The following is a 12,938-nucleotide window of genomic DNA, read 5'->3' on the forward strand; positions in this document are numbered from 1 at the left end:
TAGGAAAAGCAGGCAAAAGGGAAGGGAACTTGGAGCTATAAACTAGGCAAAGAGCCAAGGAAGAAGGAGGGACACTCAAAAATGTATAAACACAAATGTAGCCACACAGAGAACAGAAAAAGTTCACATATCATTGCAGTCAATTTAAAAAGATATGATTAAACTGGTATCCATTTACTGAAACAAAGGTTAAAAATATGTATATACACCTCTCCTTTTTAATTTTAAAACACGTGGGTATTTTTATTGAAGTATAGTTGATTTACAATGTTGTATTAATTTCTGCTGTACAGCAAAGTGATTCAGTTATACATATATATACATTTTTATATTCTTTTCCATTATGGTTTATCACAGGATACTGAATAGAGTTCCCTGTGCTACACAGTAGGATCTTGTTGTTCATCTTGTTAGCATCTGCTAACCCCAAACTCCCAGCCCATCCCTTCCCCACCTCCTCTCCCCCTTAGCTTAATATTTTGATGTATAGTTTTTAATTTTCTAAATAACTCAGCAGAAAACAGTCTTTGTCCACTTGAGTGATAACTGCCTTACAGTACATTAGACGTTGTGGACCAAATGTACTTTCTGGATTTTTGAAGGCTGTTGATGCCTAGTGCCAACTTCCTCTTTAGAAGAGTCGTGGCAATGTGAGCTGGTGTCACTGACCCTCGTCGGTACGAGGTTCTATCATTCTTTCCAATCTTTGTCAGTCTCAACAACTGGTACCATATTGTTTTAATAGTTTTCTTTTATTACTAAAAAGGCAAAACTTAAAAAAAATAGAATGGCCATTTATTTCATCTCACTGAATTTAAAAAAACAAACAAACAAAAATCCTAGAGGTAGGAATTACCTTGACTTCATCGATAACAAAATAGGCTCAAAGCAGTTAAAATATCTGCTCAAATTTAAAGGATAAGCAAATTGCAAAACTAAAACTTTTAGTTGGTTTTACAAAATCATAACTGTTTACTTACAAATTAAAAGAAACATTAAATGCATTTTATCTACAATGAGAGTATTTCATACCTCAAAAGTCTTTGCAGGGCTTCCCTGGTGGCGCAGTGGTTGAGAGTCCGCCTGCCGATGCAGGAGACACAGGTTCGTGCCCTGGTCCGGGAAGATCCCATATGCCACGGAGCGGCTGGGCCCGTGAGCCATGGCCGCTGAGCCTGTGCATCTGGAGCCTGTGCTCCGCAACGGGCGAGGCCACAACAGTGAGAGGCCCGCGTACCGCAAAAAAAAAAAAAAAAAAAAGTCTTTGCAGTTCGTTCAGAAATTTTCATATTAAAAAATCTAAATAAAAAAACTGAATAATGAAAGCAATCTACCATATTTTAAAGTGTTTTTACTATCTGTGATTGTGTCGTTCAAACATTTTATTCCAAAAGAAATCATCCTTAATGTTATTAATCAGACATATCAGGCTCATAATTTGCTCATCTATCTTCAAATAACTAAGGTATATTTTAAGTTACTTATTCACATTATTGCAAATAACTTGCTAGTTCACAGCATATTTTTGGCACAGTTGATATTTCAAATAAACTTCAGGTAAGACTGTATAAAGGTCACATTTTTTTGCTACTAAGAAGTCTTTTTTGTTTTAAACAGAACTCATTTCCCATTCTACAATTTAAAAAAAACAATTTTAGAGCTGCGGTGAAATGATTTTCACAATGCACATAATGAAAACATATAACCTCTTGTCCCAGAGTGCTGAAAACAGAGCAAAATGCTTCAAGTAGTGTAACAGATGAGCATCTTGAGTGGTATAATGAGAAATATGCTGAGTGCAAACAGTTTTTCCCTCTTCATCAGTGAATCACTTAAAGTTCCCAAATTTCAAAAAGAAAATGATCCGACTTTTATAATAGTAAGAGTCTGCCTACTTCCCAAAGTCTGAAAATGTCAATCTCATTTTAAATGAATCTTGCACCCCTGGATTCCATTCCTTTCTTCCCAAAAGACCAAAAAAATGTTAGCAGTGCAATCAATTATCACACAGGAGAAAGAAAGAAGATTGAGAAGGGATGTACACAGGGTGGGGAGAGGGGAAGTGGGAAAGAGGAAACCAATGGTCAGAGCTAGACTAGCATCCTGAGACATCAAGAAATGTGTCAACAAATGAGCAGGCACACACAGATCAGAAGGCTAGGCTGAACCATGCTCATTGTCAGCAGCAAGTGCTTGACACCTATAGGGACTAGAGGCCTTCTGAGACCTTCTCAAATGCCCATGTTTGCTAACGTCATCGTATCAGTGAATTTATCTCCCAGCATGCTGGAGTGTCAGGGATTCCTTCAGTCCCTCGATGAGGGTTACTCAGGTGCAATGACATCGTGAAGCAGCCCTGGAGAGCAACAAGCCCGGTCTGGAGCAGGAAGAGAGAAGGGCTGGCCCCAAGGGTGGGTCAAAAGAAAACAATGAAACACAATTGTTATCTGCTAGACTGACCACCACATGGAAAATGGCAATAAGAGGCTGAAGGAGGGTATGGGGAAGATTCAGCCACAGATCAGAACAAAATTAAGAAAATGGAAAAATGAGGCAAGTGTTTCCACTGGAGGATACATACAAAAAGAAAGACAAAAGACTACTTGGCTCCATGGTAAATCAATAATGGTGAGTCAAAATAATGCAAACAATTAATGGTGATTTAATTTTTCGTACCAGTGTTTTCATAGGTCAGTCTCTCAAGGCAATAGAAATAAAAGCAAAAATAAATAAATAGGACCTAACCAAATGTACAGGCTTTTGCACAGCAAAGGAAACCATAAACAAAATGAAAAGAGAAACTATGTAAGGAGAGAAAATATTTGCAAACAATGTGACCAACAAGGGCTTAATTTCCAAAACATACAAACAGCTCATAAAACTCAGCAACAAAAAAAACAAACAACCCAATTGAAAAAAGGGCAGAAGACCTAAATAGACATTTCTCCAAAGAAGGCATACTGATGGCTAATAAGCACATGAAAAGATGCTCAACACCACTGTTAGAGAAATGCAAATCAAAACTACAATGAGGTACCACCTCACACCAGGCAGAATGGCCATCGTTAAAAAATCTACAAATAATAAATGCTGGAGAGGGTATGGAGAAAAGGGAACCCTCCTGCACTGCTGGTGGAAATGTAAATTGATACAGCCACTATGGAAACCAGTATGGAGGTTCCTTAAAAAACTAAAAATAGAGTTGCCATATGATTCAACAATCCTACTCCTGGGCACATATCCAGAGAAAACTCGAAAAGATACATGCACCCCAATGTTCACAGCAGCGCTATTTACAATAGCCAAGGCATGGAAACAGTGCGGACACATCCAAATGAGAAGAAATGTGTGCGACAGACCTTGAGAGGCTTCATATGCCCTCTGAGTGCTCTGGCTACACTCCGTAGATAACTTAGGTCCCTTGAAACCTTTTAATCAGGGCAGTGGGACACAATGTGAACTCCAGATGGAAGAAAGCCAAACTGTAAAAGGTAAACTATAAAGTTAAAAGAAGAGAATGTCGGAGAACATCTTTGAAACCTAGTAGGGAAGGACTTAAACCTACAAGCCACAAGTAAGAAAAAAAATTTTTTTGAAAGCACATTTAAGAGTGTCTTTTCCATGGATAAAATTAACAGGCAGATGAGAATGAGAGATCAGAAGATTTCTGCAATGCCCCAATAATGGACTAATATCCAGAATATGATAATGTTCCTCAAATCAACAAAAGATGGGAATCCCAACAGAAAAATGGGCAAAAGCTATACACAGGGCTTCCCTGGTGGCGCAGTGGTTGAGAGTCCACCTGCCGATGCAGGGGACACGGGTTCGTGCCCCGGTCCGGGAAGATCCCACATGCTGCGGAGCGGCTAGGCCCGTGAGCCATGGCCGCTGAACCTGCACGTCCAGAGCCTGTGCTCCGCAACGGGAGAGACCACAACAGTAAGAGGCCCGCGTATCGCAAAAAAAAAAAACAAAAAAAAACCTATACACAAAAAATTTACAGAAGACGATACCGTCCCCCAAATAACAAGCAGATGAAGGGATGATGAAGTTCACCCATAGTCAGAGAAATGCAAACTAAGAGTGAGATATTTTATACCTGATACCCTGGCAAAAATCAGAAAGCCATACCATGCCAAGTGGAGGCAGCCATTCTAGAGACCATCAGGTATGACTTATGCAAATTAAATGCACTCACCAGTCTATGACCCAGCAATCATAATCCTAGACATAGTTCCCAAAGAAATTGTCACACAGGTCCCAAGGGACAGGCAACCCACTTTGTGATGATGTGGAGGTTGAAGCAATCTGAATCCCCATCACAGGAGAAGTAAAACTGGATGAATGTACATCACAAAATACCCAACTATAGTCAGAATCAAGGTAATATTCACACAGGATCAGAGACAAATCTTTAAAATAAACTGCTGAGCAAAAACATTAACTGAAGGAGAACAATACCGTTTATGTAACAGTTTACATAATATAAAATATACATTATACAAGAGCACATACAAACAAAAAGAAATGCACTAGCCACATTAGACTAGTGCCCGTGGTAATGGGGTGGGGGGAATATGTAGGGGATGGTGATAACAGAGAATCAATAAATAAAACACTGGCTTGGCCCAGACCAATGATGACAAAGTGCCACCAGCCGACGTGTATGAATAACTCAACCCTCACTAAAGTCCAACTAGAAATTTTGTACAAAATAAAGATTAGCAATGTGAGCAAAGTGGGGAGAACAAATAGAAGTGAGGAGAACAAATGAAGGCAGTTTCGTCAGTCTTCTAGAGTGTTCACTACTGGAAACCTAGACACTCATGCCCTCCTCAAGACAGATTAAATGGATGTTTAAAACCATCCCCTACACTGACTCCTGAGGAGCACTGCTATTTGCATTTCTTCCTCCAGAAAAATACATCCTTATTCCAACTTACTATTTCCCACTTCCAAACTTCAACTCCCTATTGACAAATCAGCTATTATCACCAGGTAAAGCCCAACAGCAATTTTTAAAAACAGCCATTAAAAGTGGAACTTTGGGGGCTTTCCTGGTGGTGCAGTGCTTAAGAATCCACCTGCCAATCCAGAGGACATGGGTTCGAGCCCTGGTCTGGGGAGATCCCACATGCCGCAAAGCAACTAGGCCCATGAGCCACAACTACTGAACTTGCGCTCTAGAGCCGGCGAGCCACAACTACTGAGCCCGCGTGCCACAACTACTGAAGCCCATGCGCCTAGAGCCCATGCTCTGCAATGAGGAGCCACCGCAATAAGAAGCCCACGCACCACAAAGAAGAGTAGCCCCCGCTCGCCACAACTAGAGAAAGCCCGCACACAGCAACAAAAACCCAACGCAGCCAAAAATAAATAATTTTTTTAAAGTGGAAATTTGTTTTTTTGAAAGTATACAAAAATACATATACTTTACTTACGTATGTTTTAACCCCCTCAAAACATTCTAGTAAACATATTTGCCTGCAGATATCATATTTGCTTTCCCTCCAAAGCTTTTTATTGTTTTTTGATTTGGTAACCAGGTCTGTTATCACATAGGTACCAGTAGCCTAGCAGGAAAGAAAGGTGGACAGCTAATGCCCTAAGTCCCCTTGCATCACTATGTGCACAGTGATACCAACCTGCTGGCCCAATAACTGTTCATAAGCTAAATTCACACATTCTGGCTACAAGTATCCCAATTTCACCCTTCAAAAATCCTAGGTAGATGCCATCTGTTACTAGTGATTTGCACACTCTTAAATTGACTGAAAATATTTAAAGTAAATCCAGCTGTTTGATCTAGCATTTCTAATGCATCAATTTAAAAACACAATTTGAGATGTCTCCTAATTATTAATCCTTAATAATGACTGACAGCTGAAGAAAAATGATTCATATTGTTAGGTGTTATCTCAAAGAAGGCGGGGCTGGGGGTTGGGCGAGAGCCCTGACAAGGGATTCAGAGATCATCAGCATGCGAACCAAACCTGAGGAATCCAGACTCCCCTCACATTAATGTCTTCCTACTATACCTTGTTAAAGTTTTGCTGGACATAATTATATTTTTACCATATCTACTTTTGCCTTATTTGATAAACATTGCTTTAAAAATTATTTCCACTGATTCCCAAAGGCAAGAAAATTTTGTAAACCACATGAGCTTATATGTAGTGAGTAGAATTTAGCTTCTGATAACCTGACGCTGAAAAGAACGGGTTAATAAAACTTGGAGATCTGAGTGGGAAGGGGCTCAGAAAAGAGACCTCATGGCAAAAAACCATCTGCCTGAGTCCTGCTAAGGCAGGCAGCCAAAGGGGCAGGAGAACCTGCACCAGTATTTCAAGTGCCATTATTAGATACCAGGAACATTTTAGAGCACAGAGACGGTTTTCAGGCATGCCATGCCAACTCCACAGGAGGAACAAAATATAATACATGTAGTGTACAGAAAGGGACACATATTTTCCCCAGCAAGTAATTTTTAGCTTCAGAAACCTTTTTCATTTGTCAGGAGCAAACTCAAAAAGATTAAGATAGTGTGACCGCATTAAAATTGCCTTCATACGGGCTTCCCTGAAGGCGCAGTGGTTAAGAATCCACCTGCCAATGCAGGAGACATGGGTTCGAGCCTTGGTCTGGGAAGATCCCACATGCCGCGGAGTAACTAAGCCCATGTGCCACAACTACTGAACCTGTGCTCTAGAGCCCACGAGCCACAACTACTGAGCTCATGTGCCAAACTACTGAAGCCTGTGTGCCTAGAGCCTGTGCTCCACAAGAGAAGCCATGACAATGAGAAGCCAGCGCACTGCAACGAAGAGTAGCGCCTGCTCGCCACAACTAGAGAAAGTCCACGCGCAGCAACGAAGACCCAACACAGCCAAAAAACCCCCCAAACAAACAAAGAACAAATAAATAAATAAAAAGGAAAGCAGACTTTGGGCCAAAGGAAGGAATTTCGAATTTACCCTAATTGCAATGGTTTAACCTATTAAAAAAAAAAATTGCCTTCACAACTATAAAAAGTATAACTCTAGGAAGTTACTGTAAACAGTAACTCAAAAGGGACACCCAGATATGCTAATATCCAATAAAATAACATCAGAAGATTTAAGATGGTATATAAATTTCATACCTATGACATAAGGTTTCTGAAGGAAAAAACTAACTTCACTCTACCTGGATGAGACTTTTTTTTGTTGTAAATTAAACATCCTTATCAAAAAGCAAAATATTAGATATCTGGATGTAGAGAATGTGAACTGAAGAGATTTAGCAAAATCCTAAAGTTCAACTCCAGCCATTGTAGAGATGAGAAAATAATGGCTCAGAGAGATGTAATGCCTTCTCGAAGACTGCTAAGGTAGTCAACAGAAGTGGAGACAAGTCTTCTTTTGAAGGACAGTGCCTGGCTCTCCTGTTCTTATCTGTTTCCAGATACCTTTTGGACAGCTCTTTGTAAACAGGCCTTGTCCTTTTCCTGACTCAGAAGCAAATTCTAAGTTCTTTCAGTACAAAGCTGTCAAGGACCATGATATTGATAACACTGCTGTTCTTAGAAGTGACGTTCCACCCTCCTAAGGAATACTGAATTTATTAGAAGTGAATAATAATTTTAGACCCTGTTCAAGGGAAAGGTATGAATTCCAGGAAGGAGGGATCACAGGAGGCTATCTTAAAAGCTGTCTACCATATCCTACCATATATTGGATACCTGGATATCAGTGAGACAGGGAGCTTCCAACAGGGTCAAGACAGGGTCAGGGGTGATCCCTTCTTCTTTGTGGATGCTTCCTCACATTGGTGGGACAATGTTAAGTGGTACAGAAAAAAATAAAATAAGGAAAGTGCACGTGGTACGTATGTGAATTCAGCAAGGCACCATCTCTGGAGAAGCCTCAGTTGTCAGAGGAAGACAAAGTGAAGAGTCATCTCTGAAGAAGACGAAGGAAGTGCTGAGAAGGTGAAGGAATTCCAGTAAGGATAACGTGTGCTAGTGAATGCTAAAGAAGAGGATGCCCCAATCACACTGCAGGGTAAACAAATATTTGTTAAATTAAGCTTTTATATGTTTTTTAATTTTATACCCTATCTGCATCTTACATCTCTCCCTCAAAAATATTTTTATAATCTGGTTTCATGAGAATGTGAAATTTGATTTGTAGCACATGTGTACAGAAATCTACTGTAAAATAGTTAGGAAGGATCGAGTGGGTAGCAGTGATAAATTTCTGGGTAGAGGGAAGAAACTGAAAACTGTGGAGGGTCTACCTAGAAGATGATCTGATCCTGTGGAACGACTTCAGAAGTGAATAATTCCCTAACTGAAGAAACAAATCAACCTTTTCATTTATGATTTAGGCATATCTCAGGAGTTTTCTACTTAATTTATCATACACGTTATATTTCATCACCGTATTTACATGACACAAACATTGGCCAAATCTTTGCTTTTCATTCATTCATTTGACATCACTGAGTTCCCCTGAGCCAGGACTGTGCCTGGCAGTGGGATAGTGCAATGTCTTTACTCGGCAATAAAAACGTATAAAGAAAAAAAGTGTGGAACAGTATCTGCAGAAACTATTCCAACACTCAAATTCTTTTAGCACAAATCTATCAAAATTTAACTTGAAAAATTATATAAACATTATACCTGAACAAAACAAAACTCTAAACCCATAGGTGCTTTCTACATAGGACATCACTCACATTTAACTCACAACAGCAGCACGGTCAAACACAGGCATTTTCTTTTTACATCAGAAAACTAAGCTTTGGATTCCCATTCCACTACTTACTAGCCTCAAGATCCTAGGCAAGTCACAGATAATCTTTCAGTCCATTTCCTGGTGTGTAAAACATATACGATGATAATATTGTATACGTACAAAGATGATGGTGAAGACAACTGGTAAATAAGAAAATATACAGAACCGGGCTTCCGGGAAGATGGCGGAAGAGTAAGACGCAGAGATCACCTTCCTCCCCACAGATACACCAGAAATACATCTGCACGTCGATCAACTCCTACAGAACACCTACTGAACGCTGCCAGAAGACCTCAGACCTCCCAAAAGGCAAGAAACCCCCACGTACCTGGGTAGGGCAAAAGAAAAAAGAATAAACAGAGACAAAAGGATAGGGACGGGACCTGCACCAGTGGGAGGGAGCTGTGAAGGAGGAAAGGTTTCCACACACTAGGAAGCCCCTTCGTGGGTGGAGACTGCGGGTGGCGGAGGGGGAAAGCTTTGGAGCCGCGGAGGAGAGCACAGCAACAGGGGTGTGGAGGGCAAAGTGAAGAGATTCCTGCACAGAGGATCAGGGCCGACCGGCACTCACCAGCCCGAGAGGCTTGTCTGCTCACCCGCCGGGGCGGACGGGGCTGGAAGTTGAGGCTCGGGCTTCGGTCGGAGCGCAGGGAGAGGACTGGGCTTGGGGACGTAAACACAGCCTGCAGGGGGTTAGTGCAACACGGCTAGACGGGATGAAGTCCGGGGAAAAGTCTGGACCTGCCAAAGAGGAAAGAGACTTTTTCTTCTCTCTTTGTTTCCTGGTGCGCAAGGAGAGGGGATTAAGAGCGCTTCTTAAAGGAGCTCCAGAGATGGGCGCGAGCCGCGGGTAAAAGCACAGACCCCAGAGACGGGCAGGAGATGCTAAGGCTGCTGCTGCCGCCACCAGGAAGCCTGTGTCACGTTACTATCCACATCCCCCTTCTGGGGCGCCTGTGCAGCCCGCCACTGCCAGGGTCCCGGGATCCAGGGACAACTCCCCCGGGAGAATGCATAGCACGCCTCGGGCTGGTGCAACGTCAGACTAGCCTCTGCCGCCGCAGGCTCGCCCCACATCGTGCCCCTCCCCCCCACCCCCGGCCTGAGTGAGCCACAGCCCCCGCATCAGTGGCTCCTTTAACCCCGTCCTGTCTGAGCGAAGAACAGACGCCCTCCAGCGACGTACATGCAGAGGTGGGGCCAAATCCAAAGGTGAGTCCCTGGGAGCTGTGAGAACAAAAAAGGGAAAAGGAAATCTCTCCCAGCAGCCTCAGAAGCAGCGGATTAAAGCTCCACAATCAACTTGATGTACCCTGCATCTGTGGAATACATGAATAGACAACCAATCATCCCAAATGAAGGAGGTGGACTTTGAGAGCAAGACTTATGATTTTTTTCTCCTTTTCCTCTTTTTGTGAGTGTGTATGTGTATGCTTCTGTGTGAGATTTTTGTCTGTATAGCTTTGCTTCCACCATTTGTCCTAGGGTTCTATCCGTCCGTTTTTTCTCTTTTCTTTTTTTTTTCTTTTTTTTCTCTTAATATTTTTTTTATTTTAATAACTTTATTTTATTTTATCTTACTTTATTTTAGTTTATCTTCTTTCTTTCTTTTTTTCCTTCCTTCCCTCCCTCCTTCCTTCCTCCCTCCCTCCCTGCTTTCTTTCTTTCTTACTACTTCTACTAATTGTTTCTACTTTTTCTCCCTTTTATTCTGAGCTGTGTGGATGAAAGGCTCTTGGTGCTGCAGCCAGGAGTCACTGCTGTGCCTCTGAGGTGGGAGAGCCAACTTCAGGACACTGGTCCACAAGAGACCTCCCAGCTCCACGTAACATCAAACGGTGAAAATCTCCCAGAAATCTCCATCTCAACACCAGCACCCAGCTTCACTCAACGACCAGCAAGCTACAGTGCTGGACATCCTATGCCAAACAACTGGCAAGACAGGAACACAACCCCACCCATTAGCAGAGAGGCTGCCTAAAATCATAATACGTCCACAGACACACCAAAACAACACCAGACATGGACCTGCCCACCAGAGAGATAAGATCCAGCCTCATCCACCAGAACACAGGCACTAGTCCCCTCCACCAGGAAGCCTACACAACCCACTGAACCAACCTTAGCCACTGGGGACAGACACCAAAAACAACGGGAACTACGAACCTGCAGCCTGCAAAAAGGAGACCCCAAATACAGTAAGATAAGCAAAATGAGAAGACAGAAAAACACACAGCAGATGAAGGAGCAAGATAAAAACCCACCAGACCTAACAAATGAAGAGGAAATAGGCAGTCTACCCGAAAAAGAATTCAGAATAATGATAGTAAAGATGATCCAAAATCTTGGAAATAGAATGGACAAAATGCAAGAAACATTTAACAAGGACCTAGAAAAACTAAAGATGAAACAAACAATGATGAACAGCATAATAAATGAAATTAAAAATACTCTAGATGGGATCAATAGCAGAATAACTGAAAAAGAAGAACGGATAAGTGACCTGGAATATAAAATAGTGGAAATAACTACTGCAGAGCAGAATAAAGAAAGAAGAATGAAAAGAACTGAGGACAGTCTCAGAGACCTCTGGGACAACATTAAACGCACCAACATTCGAATTATAGGGGTTCCAGAAGAAGAAGAGAAAAAAAAGGGACTGAGAAAATATGTGAAGAGATTAGAGTTGAAAACTTCCCTAATATGGGAAAGGAAATAGTCAAGTCCAGGAAGCACAGAGAGTCCCATACAGGATAAATACAAGGAGAAACACGCCAAGACCCATATTAATCAAACTGTCAAAAATTAAATACAAAAAAAAATATTAAAAGCAGCAAGGGAAAAACAACAAATAACACACAAGGGAATCCCCATAAGGTTAACAGCTGATCTTTCAGCAGAAACTCTGCGAACCAGAAGGGACTGGCAGGACATATTTAAAGTGATGAAGGAGAAAAACCTGCAAGCAAGATTACTCTACCCAGCAAGGATCTCATTCAGATTTGATGGAGAAATTAAAACCTTTACAGACAAGCAAAAGCTGAGAGAGTTCAGCACCACCAAACCAGCTTTACAACAACTGCTAAAGGAACTACTCTAGGCAAGAAACAAAAGAGAAGGAAAAGACCCACAATAACGAACCCAAAACAATTAAGAAAATGGGAATAGGAACACACATATCGATAATTACCTTAAATGTAAATGGACTAAATGCTCCCACCGAAAGACACAGACTGGCTGAATGGATACAAAAACAAGACCCATATATTTGTTGTCTACAAGAGACCCACTTCAGACCTAGAAACACATACAGAATGAAAGTAGGGGATGGAAAAAGATATTTCATGCAAATGGAAACCAAAAGTAAGCTGGAGTAGCAATTCTCATATCAGACAAAATAGACTTTAAAATAAAGACTGTTAGAAGAGACAAAGAAGGACACTACGTAATGACAAGGGATCGATCCAAGAAGAAGATGTAACGATTGTAAATACCCAACATAGGAACACCTCAATACATACGGCAATACATACGGCAAATACAAACAGCCATAAAAGGGGAAATCGACAGTAACACATTCATAGTAGGGGACTTTAACACCCCACTTTCACCAATAGACAGATCATCCAAAATGAAAATAAATAAGGAAACACAAGCTTTAAATGATACCTTAAACAAGATGGACTTAATTGATATTTATAGGACATTCCATCCAAAAACAACAGAATACACATTTTTCTCCAGTGCTCATGGAACATTCTCCAGGATAGATCATGTCTTGGGCCACAAATCAAGCCTTCGTAAATTTAAGAAAATTGAAATTGTATCAAGTATCTTTTCTGACCACAACGCTATGAGACTCGATATCAATTACAGGAAAAGATCTGTAAAAAATACAAACACATGGAGGCTAAACAATACACTACTTAATAACGAAGTGATCACTGAAGAAATCAAAGAGGAAATTAAAAAATACCTAGAAACAAATGACAATGGAGGCAAGACGACCCAAAATCTATGGGCTGCAGCAAAAGCAGTTCTAAGAGGGAAGTTTATAGCAATACAAACCTACCTTAAGAAACAGGAAACACGTCGAATAAACAACCTAACCTTGCACCGAAAGCAATTAGAGAAAGAAGAACAAAAAACCCCCAAAGT

At 41.2% G+C, this 12,938-nt stretch overlaps 1 protein-coding gene across 7 annotated transcripts in view; it reads right to left on the bottom strand.

Moving 5' to 3' along the window:
• PKP4 (plakophilin 4) overlaps positions 1-12,938 on the bottom strand; it is a 252,775-nt gene that overhangs the window by 207,847 nt on the left and 31,990 nt on the right. The window contains exons 1-2 of one of the 7 annotated variants that reach the window (XM_073807685.1): positions 9,967-9,986; positions 9,352-9,521 (exon numbers count right to left, since the gene is read on the bottom strand). The exons of 5 other annotated variants lie outside the window; for them this stretch is intronic. The gene's annotated coding sequence lies outside the window, so the exon portion shown is untranslated. Of the gene's footprint in view, positions 1-1,032; positions 1,156-9,351; positions 9,522-9,966; positions 9,987-12,938 lie in introns of those variants that run through there. One more of the 7 variants, XM_073807686.1, reaches the window with a different exon arrangement.

Source organism: Tursiops truncatus, chromosome 7, assembly GCF_011762595.2.
Source record: "Tursiops truncatus isolate mTurTru1 chromosome 7, mTurTru1.mat.Y, whole genome shotgun sequence".
Taxonomy (NCBI): domain Eukaryota; kingdom Metazoa; phylum Chordata; class Mammalia; order Artiodactyla; family Delphinidae; genus Tursiops; species Tursiops truncatus.